This window comes from Bos indicus, chromosome 9, assembly GCF_029378745.1.
Source record: "Bos indicus isolate NIAB-ARS_2022 breed Sahiwal x Tharparkar chromosome 9, NIAB-ARS_B.indTharparkar_mat_pri_1.0, whole genome shotgun sequence".
Taxonomy (NCBI): Eukaryota; Metazoa; Chordata; class Mammalia; order Artiodactyla; family Bovidae; genus Bos; species Bos indicus.
In genome coordinates, this window is record NC_091768.1 from 138,036 (window position 1) to 151,176 (window position 13,141).

Below are 13,141 nucleotides of genomic sequence, written 5' to 3' on the forward strand. Positions count from 1 at the left end.
ATCACCAGTCCAGGTTCGACGCAAGATACAGGGTGCTTGGGGCTGGTGCAGTGGGATGGCCAAGAGGGGTGGTATGGGGAGGGAGGTGGGAGGGGGTTCAGGATGAGGAACATGTGTACACCCGTGGTGGATTCATGTTGATGTATGGCAAAACCAATACAATATTGTAACGTTCACTGCAGCACTGTTTATAATAGCCAGGGCATGGAAGCAACCTAGATGTCCATCAGCAGATGAATGGATAAGAAAGCGGTGGTACATATACACAATGGAGTATTACTCAGCCATTAAAAAGAATACATTTGAATCAGTTCTAATGAGGTGGATGAAACTGGAGCCTATTATACAGAGTGAAGTCAGAAAGAAAAACACCAATACAGTATATTAATGCATATACATGGAATTTAGAAAGATGGTAATGACAACCCTGTATTCAAGACAGCAAAAGAGACACAGATGTACAGAACAGTCTTTTGGACTCTGTGGGACAGGGAGGGGGTAATGATTTGGGAAAATGGCATTAAAACATGTATAATATCATATAAGAAATAAAATAAAATAAAATTGTTCTTTGGTTTGAAACAAAAAAATAAAATAAATAAATTTATAGTGAAAAAAAAAGAAAAAGCAAGAAAACATTTTCTCCTAGAGCCTCCAGAAGGGAGCAGCCAGGCCAACACCTTGCCTTTAGACTCGGATGTCTAGAAATGTAAGAGAATACATTCTGTTGTCTGAGCCACCAATTTAAGGTGATGTCACCAAAGCACCAAGAAAGTCACACCAGGGCTTCTTGGACATTGAGAATGTGCCATCATCACCTCAGCTCTTCTCCCCTGGGGTCTCTATCTGGGGTGCCCTCGGCCCTCCCCACAGTGCACCCATACTGCACTCTTTTAAGGCCGGGGAAGGCCAGGCCCCTGTACACTCCAGGCCTCAGGGATTCATGCAGATGAGCCTTGTGGTTGCTGATATTATGGTGGATTCTGGACTAGTATGAGGAAGATGGGAAGGGCTCCAGTAGCCTCCTGACCCCACAGGAGTTCTCAGAAGGCAGAGGAAGCCCCACCACTAGTATATCCCATGGAAAGTGAGCTGTGCTTAGCACTACTGAAAAGACAGAGTAAACTGAGTGTGGGTGTGTGGGTGTGTGGGTGTGTGGGTGTGTGGGTGTGTGGGTGTTGTGTGTGCTGAGTGGAGCCAGGGCAGTGAATTCCACATTGGGTGAGAGGATAGGTCTAAGACAGGTCCAGAAGAGTAGGTACAATCCGGGTAGATGGAGACAGGCCAGGCCAGAAGATTGAAAGCCAAGACTTGCTAAGTACCTCCTGAATGCCAGTACAGTACTAAATTTCCTACAGGGACCTTATTAAGAGGAAGCTTTAGCAAATCTATTTCATGGGTGAGGAAACTCAGCTAAGGTCACAATCCCAGGAAATGACAGACTGAATACAGGAACCATGTCTTTTCTGCCCCACAGTCTAAGCGCTGAGGGCCCCTGTGGTCTGTCTCTACTCAGACCTGTTTCTGGATGCCCTGTGCCAGGGGGAAGGCACTTTCAGGGAGAGAAGAGGGGCCTGGGTTGGAGGATGGGAGCCAGAGCAGGTAATATGGCAGAAATGAATCTAGATGGAGTCTCTCAGGAAGGTTGTGGGGACTGAAAGGCTAAAAGAGGCAGGAGTGGGGTGGGGGTTATATGCTGCCTTGGCTCTTCAGGGTCCATCTCAGTGGTGTCCTCATCCTGAGGAGAAATGAGATGAAGAGTTGGCACTATGGATATCCAGCAGGCAAGCAGACAAAGGGCCATGGAAGAGCTTGGCACATGAAGCCAGCTTGGGAGGCTCAGCCCTGAGGGCGATGCGGTGGAGGTCACATTAGGCTTCGAGTGAAAACACAGGGGCCCATGCTGTGCTGCCTTATTTTAGGGTAGCCACTTGTCCTCTTCAGGCCTGTTTTCTCATCTATAAAACAAGGCACTACACAGAGTGTAAAGGTTCACAATTAAAATATCCAACAAGGAATCTTCCTTGGTGGTCCAGTGGTTAAAAATCTTCCCTCCTTGCAGAGGACATGGGTTCCATCCCTGGTCAGGGAACTAATATTCCACATGCCACGGGACAACCAAGTCTACATGCTGCAACTACTGAGCCCATGCGCTCTGGAGATCGCATGTGACAACTGAGAGAGGCCCACACTCTGCAATGAAGAGCCTGTGTGCCACAGCTAAGATCCAACACAGGCAAAGTAAAACAAACAAACAGAAAAAACACAAAAGCAAAAACATACATGAAAACGCAAATAGCCAACAATGGACATATATCTGGAATATATAAAATATATAAAGAGCCCCTAAAAGAAGAGACAGAGAACCCAACAGAAAAATAAGAGGGGGGAAAAATCTTGAAAGGAAACGTTACATAAAACAGATATCCAATAATAATAAATATGTGAAAGTATATTTAATTGGTCATTGGGAAAATGCAAACCACAACAGTCTATTAAAATGAGAAAAGATGGAAAATGCTAAGTATTGGTGAGAATATAAACTCTAATCTACTGCTTGAATGAGTGGAAATGGTGAACCACTTTGGAGATGTTCAGTAATATTTGCCAAAGCTGAATATACGCATACCTTTTACTCCAACAATTCTACTCAAGGGTTTCTGTGAAATAGAAGGTAAAACATTTGGAAGTGAAATAAAATGAAAAACTTGGAAAGTAGTAAAATATCCATTAAGAGTGTAATTGATCATCAAATTCAATGCACACAGTAGAGTCCTGTAGAGTAAGGAGACTGAACAGGTAACAGCATGTATGAATTTCACAAATCTAATGTTAAGACTGCCAACTGGAAATAAATTCTACTTACAGAACATTCAGAATCTAATCCAAAGTATTAAAGGTGAAGATGGTGGTTTCTGTTGGGTGTTGGTGACAGGAAGGAAGTGTGAGTTGGGCCTCTGGGGTATTGATCACATGTGGCCTCACTATGTGAAAATTCATCCAGCTTATGAAAAGAGCATGGATATATTCTTTTGTATGTATGTTATGCTTCAGTAAAAACTTTAATATATGCCTCAAGAATAGATGCTGTAGATGCTTTCATGTGCAAGGAACTTAGGAAGGGGAGTTGGCCTGGGGGACACTGCCAAGGGATGGAGTCCAGGAAGACTCATAGAGGGAAGAAATGGGAAGTCCCAGGGGCTCCACAAAGAGAGCAGAGGCAACACAGTCCCTCCCCGAGAGAAACTGAAGCCCTGAGAACAGGTGAGGGAAAAACAGAAAGGCAGATTATTCACTTGGCAGATGGACATTCCTGTCGAGAAGTCCCCAGCACACAGCATGTTCACATGGACAGAGCAGTCTTGCCTTTTCTATCTCCATATAACAGTTTATAGAACTTGTTCTTAATGAAGCTCACCTTACCCTACTGGAGATGGAAGGATTCGAGCAGAGGTGCTGTGAGGATAAGGAGGAAATCAGGGAAGGATGCTGTAGCCTAGCTACAGAGCTCTGTCTCACCAGTCAGCAGTGCCCCCAACATGGGGTTTTCTCTGCACAGCACAGCTTTCATCCTTGTTTCAGTCTTCTATCTATGCCTAATATGCCCTCCCCTGTTTCTCAAACTTTTCCTAATTCATCCTATTCCCTCAACCTCTTTCATAGCAATAGGCCATACTCCTATTCCACAAAGGAAAAAGGCAAATCCTACCAACATCTGCCACTCACTGGTGCTTAGCAACCATTCACCAACCTATCTATCCTTTAACAAACCATCCCATCCACTCACCTTTTGTCTATCACTAACATTGCTTTCCATCCACCTGTTCCTCCATTCACCTACCTACTTTTCCTCATGTCCCATTTGCCCACTCATCTTTTCATCCATCTCTCCATTCTCCCCTCCATCAATGGACCCACTCACTCCATCTCTCTGCACACCATCCTTCCCTTCCACCCATCTTCCCTGCCACCCACTCGTCCTGCAGCTTCCCCCATCCATCCTCTCATCATGACACTCATTTATTCTCCATTCAGTTTACTCATTTATTCGTCTGTCCTCATGTTAAGTATCTTTTAACTAATGATACAGGGGACAGTTTTTAGTTGGGACAGACAGCGTAAATGGAATAAATAAGGAGCATTATTTTAGACATGATAAGTGGTGTAAAGGAAACAAAACAGGAAGATGTGCTATTAGGGTTGGCCTGTTTTAGCTCACGTGATCAAGTGAAACTCTTCAGAGGAACAGCTGAATTGCATAGGTAAAGAAACGACTCATGGCAAGGTCAGTCAGGACAGCAAACGAGTCCAGGGAGATAGTCAAGGTGGAGATATGATGTGGGAATGGCCTTGACATAGTCAAGGCAGGAAGGAGGCCTGCTGGCTGGGGTGGTGTGGGTGAGGGACACAGTAGGAGATGAAAGAGAGGAATGGGGCCTGAGATTCAAGGCAGGGAGTTGTGACCTTATTTTAAGTAGAAATGAGAAGGCACTGGGGGTCATGAGCAGGGAACTGGCATGACTCCTGCTCTAAAGCAAATACTCAGATAGCTATCAGGAGAGTAACATAAAGCACACAGGATGGGACCTGAGATCAGTCTGGAGGTCCAGGGAAGAAGGACCCGGGGGCAGCAGTGGGATACCTACCAGGTGCCAGGCCCTGCCTGAGGCATGGACTGGGATATCGAAACAAGAAAGACAGGGTCCCTGTCCTCAAGGAGGAACCAGTCTGTGCGTGTGTGCGTGTGTGTGTGTAAAGTGTGTATACATGTTCTGTATGTGTGTCTGTATGTGTGTGAAATGCATGTGTTGTGTGTCTCTGTATTGTGCCTGTGTGTATGTGTGAAGCGTGGTATACATGTGTTGTTTGTGTGTGTGTCTGTGTATTGTGTGTGTGTGTGTGAAGTGTGTGTGTGTGGTATGAGAGTGCTGCAGACCTGGTTGTTTGTCCTATGATTAGGACGTGTTAGTGACATACTAATAGGCAGGGACCAGAGATGCTGGAACATACCACCCAATGAAAACAGCATCAGTTCAAAATGCCTGTAGTACCTCTGTAGAGAAACACCATATCAAATTATGACCCAACTTAATAATTACAAATAAGTACTCTTTCCCTCCCTAATTTTGCATCATAAGCATTTCACCCAATCATTAAAGTTTTTCTTTAATAAAACTTTTGCTCATAAGTTTTTGCCTACATGTGTCCACTTTCAAACTTAAGAAACACAGTTTTTTTCCTGTGTCATTCAGTTCACCTAATGAGCCTACAAAGTAGATGACTGAACTGGTTTGGGAGAAGAGCAAAGCGAGGTTTGGAATTGATCAGGCAGCCTCAGAGGTCAGAGGTCATACTTGAGTTTTTTTTTTTTTTCCCATTTTTCCCAAGTGCCTCCTATGGTACTGGGAAATCAGAGAGTTTGTCAATGACTTGGAAGGAGTCAGGTCTCAACCATGATCTTTGAGTTGGATCAAGTCATTCAGATCTATGGTTGATTTAAACCTTGGAATCAAGAACCAGAAAGACTTCGAGAACTCAGATTCTTGATTGCAAAGTCAAAGATTCCCAGACTTCAGAGCTTTACACTTAGGGAACACCAAAGCCTTAGAATCACACACTTTCAGAACTAGAACTAGAATGGGCCTGTCCTCTGGAAATGAAGCATAGTGGGCCAAGGGGACCTTTGCCTGGCAACACGTCAAGTGGAGACATACCTCCCTTCTTTGCTCCTCTGTCCTTCTCCCCTTCCTCCTCCTCCCCATTCTCATCCCCCCCAACTAACCCACACCCCCTCACTTTCCTCGTTGAGCATCCCCCAGCCAGTTTTGCAGCAGGATGAGTCACTGGGAAGCTTCATGCCAGGGACTGGGAGGCAGGCAGGGATGATGTAGGAGGTGAAGTTCACAGGAAAGAGCAGCTGCAACATGGCGATGTCACTCCCAAAGGGATGTAACCTCTCAAAGTCTGGGTGTGTGATAATCTGGATCACAGACACCTCCTGGGCATGCTGGTACAGCTGGGTGCTTCCTAACAGAACCCTGTAGTTCCCTGGGGCTTTGGAATTCCTGGAGGAGGAAAGGCACACTGTCACCATCATCTCCAAGTGGGAACTAGCTCTTTCCCTGCATCCTCATCTAACTGCCCACACCCCTCTGGGCCCCTCCACTCCATGGGATGCCAGACAGCTTCTGTCTCCCCATTTCTATTGCTCAGGAGGCCTTCTTTCTTGAGGCTAATTGATATCCTACTTATAGTTTCAAACATATGGCTGGCTTCTCCATCACATACTAGAATTGGAGAAGCACTGAATCCTTGTTCTGGAAAACTCTGTGGGGTCATCAAATGAAGGCCTTTTGATTGTCCATGGCAGGCATTCTGACTCAGTCCCAGCTCTAACTTTACCCTTCCCGAGACTCCATACAACCCACCTTCTGGCCCCACACTCTTCCTGACCATCCCCTCTTTTCAACATCTACCTGCCGAAAGCTTGCTTCTCCACTGAGTTACAAGGACTTGAAAAAGATTCGGTAAATAAATGAGCAAATGAAGGCACGAAACAGAACCTTGCCCTGTTCCCCCAACACAGGTGCTGAGACTTCCCCCCTCCCTCACGGTCTTCACAGCTCATCTACGTGGAGGCCCTCTCTCAAGTTCCCTCACCCAACCCTTCCCCTCCAGCAAGCCCTCCCTCTCCACACATCTTCTCCTGACCCCCCACCCCATGTGCTCTGCCCTTTTCACCCATGCTGGGCTTTCTCTCCTGACCGGATGGAGACATGGTGAGGAAGGATTCACCACCCCTGATGCCACTGAAGGCCTTGCACAGAGCATGGCACAGAGTGGGTGCCAATGGACTCTGAGCCCTCAGGGCTCCAGGGCCCAGACCTGGGCTGTGATGCCTGAACTCCTTGGTGAGCCCTCCTCATCCGTTAAGAAGCCAGTCACTGAGCCAGCCCCACCTGGCTAGGTGAATCAGACTCCTGGGCAGCCCTGTCACTCTCCCAAGGAGCCCACCTCCCCCTTATGCAGCCTGGCACCATGGCTTCCTGCATGCACACCAGTGACCATGACTCCTCCTGGGCACACAGTTTTGCAGGAGTAATAAGAAGAATCATTCAGCTGCCGGCCACACATGCGGTCCCAGGCCTCCATCTAGAGTCTGACACCTGGCAATAAGGGGGCACTGAGAAGAAGGTGTGATCTGAGATGGGTTCACACCAAATGGCAGCGAGGACTGACACTGCCACTCTCCTGAGGCACGCCTGTGTTGGGGGACGGACACAGGGGCCGAGGGCAGAGCATGAGGAGGATCTGGGCAGGTGAGCAGGGAGGACAGTCCAGGTGGAGGGTACACAGGCCAAAGGCAGGAACAACACACCTTGGAAGGCCACAGACTGCCCAGAGGAAAGCCCAGAGGAGCTAACGTGGGACACCATCCCACTTTTTTCGTCTTCCCCCGCATCCTCCTCCCCTGCAAGCACCTGTGCTGGCAGCCTAGGAAGGAGACTTACTTGAGAAAGCAATAGGTGGTGGAAAGGAGCCAGCTGGAGTTAATGAGGATAGCTCCACAGACATGCAAGCCCTGGGACCACAGCCTCCATGTCCCGGCCACCATAGATCCTTCCCATCTCCTTGGATTTCCCGCACACTATGGAGACTCCCCTGCCGCCTATAATAGAGACACTGGTGGTACTCCAAATGTTGCAACCAGGAAAGCCTCCCTGTTTCACATATGGGAAAATCAAGGCCAGGCCTCCAGCAGCCTAGCCAAAATGACAGGGCTACTTGGACTCTGCCTTCGCTGGCTGCCACTGAGGACTGGACAGCAGAGCACAACACATCAAGCCCTGTGAGGATAAGGACCCAGGGGTCTGGGGGGACCAGCTCACAGGAACATCTCCAGGCAGATGGACGTCCTTGAGCAAGGTTGCCAAGTGCTGGGCATGACACAGACCTCATTTCCCTCACCTAGCACACCTCAATGCCTTGTCTTGTAGATCAAAGAACCAAAGGTCTCAGAAGTTGCCAACATTACTTTCTCAAGACCATGGCTTCTAAGGGCCTGTGCACCTCCACTTTACCCCATGTCTTAGGGAGGAAGACTTGCAGGCAGAAGTTGTGGTGGTGTGTGATCTGGGGCAATTCACTCCCCTCTCAGACTCTGCAGGAGTCTCCGTTTCTAAAAGAAGAAGGAGGGGGCTAATGAGGATTGCCCTAGTTCTGGGACTCACACCTGGGAGGGCAGGAGTGTGCCCAGGCCCCCTGAGCCCGGGCATCCTGGTCTAAGGCCGGGGCTACCAGGGCCTCAGTGAGGAGAATGAGACCCCTGGTCCCTGGACTCAGGCCTATTTACTCAGTAGTCCTAGAACTTTCCTTCACCCAGCCTCCAACCTCTGGGCCAGACCCTGCTAGTCCCCACTCCCACAGCCCCACAAAGGGATTGGGTCTTTTCCCACCCAGAAGCCTCACAGTGGAGGGCCTGACCCACCTGTGTGGGGGGTATCTCTGGGCTGTCTGGTAGGAGGGAAGGGCAGAGAAAAGATGAGGCTTAGTGGCTCAGGACACACAGGCCCTGGTCACAGCCGCCTGCCCTCAGGCCCTGTAGGCTAGGGGATCTTGGCCCGAATGGAGGCCCCAACGAACCTATAGCTCCAGGAGCCAACCGCCGTGGTCGCCAAGTCGGAGCTCCGCCCCTCAACGCTCCCCGATCGCCTGCAGTCCGGCTGGGGAACCTCGCAGCTCCAGGGTGGCCACGGTCAGCAGCAGCAGCCAGCTGCGGGCTGGCCTAGACCTTGGGGGATCCCCGCCTCTCTGTCCGTTGCCAGGGTTACTGACCCCAGTCTGAGCTCACCCTGCTCTGGCCCCGCCCCAGACTAACTCCAATCCCACTCTCATCCTCTTAGTAACTTTTTAAACAACTCTACTTCAATAAAATGTGTATACCATGATGTTCACTTATTACAAAAGACAGTTCAGTGATTTTCAGGAAATTAAAATATATATATATATATTTATATTTACATAAACCTTTTACTTTAGAATAATTTTAGGTTTATGAAAATGCTGCAAAGATAATACAGACTTCCAATATCCCCCTCACCCCGTTTCCCCTAATGTTGAGATCTTGTATTACTACAGTACATTTATCATAACTAGTGAGCCAATACTGATACATTGATGTTAACCTTAGTCCATTCTTTTTTTTTTTCCTTCAGTTTAAGTTTGAGGTGCATAGTGTAGTGATTTGCCTTACATGCATCATGAAATGGTCATCACAATAAATTTAATGAAACCACATAGGTACAAAATGAAAGAAATTGGGAAAACAATGTATTTCCCAGTGATTAGAACCCAGGATTTACTCTATCAACTTTCATGTATAACATAGAGCTGTATTAATTATATTTATCATGCTGTATATTACATTCCTAGTACTTATGTATCTTAAAACTGGGAATTTTATTTTCCTAGTACTTATTTACCTTGTAACTGGGAATGTATGTCTTTGACTGTAGCTATCCAATTCCTACTTCCTGGCCTCGTGTAACCACTAGTTTAATCTATCTCTTTCTATGCATGTGTTTTTGAAGTATACTTGACCTACAATGTTATGTTAGTTCCTGTTGCACAACATAGTGATTGTGATATTTGTACACATTTCAAAATGATAAGTTAGTTACGATACATTACATACAAAGACATTACATAGTTATTGACTATATTCCCCACACTGTACATTTCTTACCCATTTCATACTCATTTATTTTCAACTATATAAATACCATTTATTTATTTATTCTTTTTGACTGCGCTGGGTCTCTGTTGCTCCACAAGGGATTTGTCTAGTTGTGGAGAGCAGGGGGTACTCTTTGTTGTGGTGTGGTGCTTCTCATATGGTGGCTTCTCTTGTGGAGCACTTTTTCTAGGGTATGGAGGCTTTAGCAATTGAGGAACACGGGCTTAGTTGCCCCACAGCATGTGTTATCTTCCTAGACTAGGAATTGAACACATGTCCCCTGCATTGGCAGGCAGATTCTTAATCACTGGAGCACCATGGAACTCTTACAGCTGGAACTTCAATCTCCCTCAGCTTTTGCTTTCTTCCCCCTCAATCCTCTTTCTTCTGGTAACGACTTGTTTGTTCTCTGTGTCTATAACTCTGCTTATGTTCTATGTTTGTTCATTTATTTTTTAGATTTCACATATAAGTGTCATCATACAATGCTTGTCTTTGTCTGACTTATTTCACTTTAGCATAATACTCTCTGGGCTTCCCAGGTGGCGCTAGTGGTAAAGAACCCGCCTTTCTATGCAGGAGACTTAAGAAACAAAAGTTCAATCTCTGGGTTGGGAAAAGATTCCTTGGAGGAGGGCATGGCAACCCACTCCAGTATTCCTGCCTGGAGAATTTCATGGACAGAGGAGACTGGAGGGCTACAGTCCACAGACTGCAAAGAGTCAGACATGACCGAAGTGACTTAGCACAGAACAGAGCACATAATGTTCTCTAGGTCCATGCATGTTGGCACAAATGGTAAGATTTCATTCTTTTTCAAATATGTGATTTGCCATATTTTCTCCAAGGCTGTGGCTTGTCTTTTAACAGTGGCTTTTGAAGAGCAAAAATGTTTAATTTAATCAAGTCTAATTTACTAATTTTTTCTTATATAACTCATACTTTTGATGTTATAGCTAAGAGATCATGATTTTCTCCTATGTTTCTCTGAGAAATTTTAAAGGTTGTTTCTTACATTTGAAGCCATGATCAAGTTTTAGTTCATTTTTGCCTAGTGTGATATAATAAGTTTCTGTTTCTTAGTTTTTGGTCTTTCTTGTGGCTATCCATTTGTACCAGTACCTTTTCTTGGTTAAAAAATAAAGATTAGAATTTCTCATATTGAATTGTTTTAGGACATTTGTTGAAAATCAATTCATGATAAAAGGTTCTATTCCTGGACTCTCAATTCTGTGCCATTGAATTATGTTCTTTTCCCATGCCAGATCCACTCTCTAAATTAGTATGTTATGGTAAAATTTGAAATCAGGTAATAAAAGTTCTACAACTTTATTCTATTGCCAAATTGTTTAGGCTGTTGTGAATTCTTCATATTTCCCTCTGAATTTTAGGTCAGCTGTCAAATTCAACCCCCCCCCAAAAAAAAACCCTGCAAGAATTTTCATTGGGACTGCATTGAATTTATAGACCAATTTGAAGAGAATTGCTTTCTTGGTAATATGAAATTTCCTGATCCATGAACAAGAACTATTTCTCTCTTTGGATAGATCTTCAATTTCTGTCAGCAATATTTTGTAGTTTTCAGTGTACAGATCTTATAGTTCTTTATTATGTTTACTGCTAGGTATTTTATCATTTTCCATGCTATTCTAAATGAAATTATTTTTAATTATTTAATTTTAATAAAATATTAATATTTTAATATTTAAATTTAATAAATATTTAATAAATTATTAAATTTAATAAAATTTAATAATTTAAATTATTTAATTTAATTTTTCCCTTTTCATATTTTTGTACCTCATATATAAGAACACCATTTATTTTTATAAGAAATATTGCTCCCTATGAACTTTCTAAACTTCTTTCTTTATCCTAGTCTGTTTCATCTTGTTTTACTTTGCTCTGGTGGGTTCACTGGGGTTTTCTAACACATGCAATCATATCTTCTGCAATAACAGTTCTAACTTTTGCATTTAAAGTTGGATTCCTTTAATTTCTTATTTCCCTCCTATCTTCTTTTCTCTTTCTTTTTCCATTCCTCCCTTCTTTCCTCTCTTTCTCTCTCTCTCCCTTTCTTTCTTTCCCCCACTTTATAGAGTTGGCATTGATAAGGATCCTGTGTTTAAAATATGGTCTATCAACCTTTGTCTTTAATTTTGAGTATTTAATCTATTCACATTAATGTGGTTATTAATACGGTTGGAATTACATTTTCCAGTTTGCAATTTGTTTTCTGTATGTCTCTTATCTTTCCTCCACTTTTGAGACAGACTGGGCCATGGGGCACTTTGCTGAAGTGCTGCAGCGGATTCCCATACACTGGTGTACACATGAGTGAGTCCCACCTGTGAGTTAGAGTCCCACAGTCAACGTACAACTGGCTGGTTTCCAGGCTTGATCACTCCAGTGGGCAGTGCAAAGGGTGCTCCTTCCTTAACTGGCCCTTTCTGGAAGCACACAGGTTGGTGCCTGAATGGATGGACATGCACAGGGGGCGGTTGAAACTGCAATCTCTTTCTGTCATTTTCTCTTTTTTCAGTCTTTTCTGTCCCTCCTCCCTTTACATCTCCCTTAGTCCTATACCCGCACTCCCATCCTTTTAATCCTGAATACTTCTTGTTTGTGTCTTTCAGTTTCTGTCATTGAGGTTTGTCTGTCCAACTGTTCCTGCAAGTCTCTGCTGACATTGTGGGCATGGAGGAGCACCTATGCCTTGAAATACAAATACAATCTTCATTGTCTGAGACTCCAGCCTTGGGTTATTTTCCTGTGTGCTTTCCAACCTTTGCCACCCTTTGGACTGTAGCCTGCCAGGCTCCTCTGTCTGTGGGGTTTTCCAGGCAAGAATACTGGAGTGGGTTGCTTTTTCCTTCTTCAAGAGATCTTCCCAACCCATAGACTGAACTCCTGTCTCCTATGTCTCCTGCACTGCAGGCAGATTTTTTACCCACTGAGCCAACTTAGTGGGAGTTTAAAGAACAAAAAAAGAAGAGAGGAGCCTGTTTTGCTATCCTCTGACTTTGCAATGTACTATTCTGCCACCAGGTTTCTCTGCTCATGAGATTCTCCATGAAAGAATACCATAGTGGGTTTCCATTTCCTACCCCAGGTAATCTTTCTGACCCAGGGATTGAACCTGCATCCCTTATGTCTCCTGCATTGGCAGGCAGGTTCTTTACCACTATCACCACCTGGGAAGCCTAGTTGGCCAGGACTCTCTCAGGAAATACCTGATCCATCTGTAGTCCCCCAGACTGAGGGGGAAATAAAAGGCCTTTTAGAATTCAAGCAGGAAAACTATGAGATCTCTGGTGTTGTAAAAATTAACTTGTCTGGCTTAAGTTTGTGGGTTTAATCAATACAGACTTCTTTGTATTATCAGCAATAAGTATACTACTTTCA

At 44.8% G+C, this 13,141-nt stretch overlaps 1 long non-coding RNA gene across 1 annotated transcript; it reads right to left on the minus strand.

The window, feature by feature from the left end:
• Positions 1 to 5,806: 5,806 nt before the first annotated feature.
• LOC109563091 (uncharacterized) lies at positions 5,807 to 8,626 on the minus strand. Its single transcript, XR_011568361.1, has 3 exons — positions 8,489 to 8,626; positions 7,512 to 7,669; positions 5,807 to 6,065 (listed from the first exon to the last, which is right to left on the minus strand). It is a non-coding gene; the product is annotated as an uncharacterized lncRNA (long non-coding RNA).
• Between the last annotated feature and the right edge of the window lie 4,515 nt (positions 8,627 to 13,141).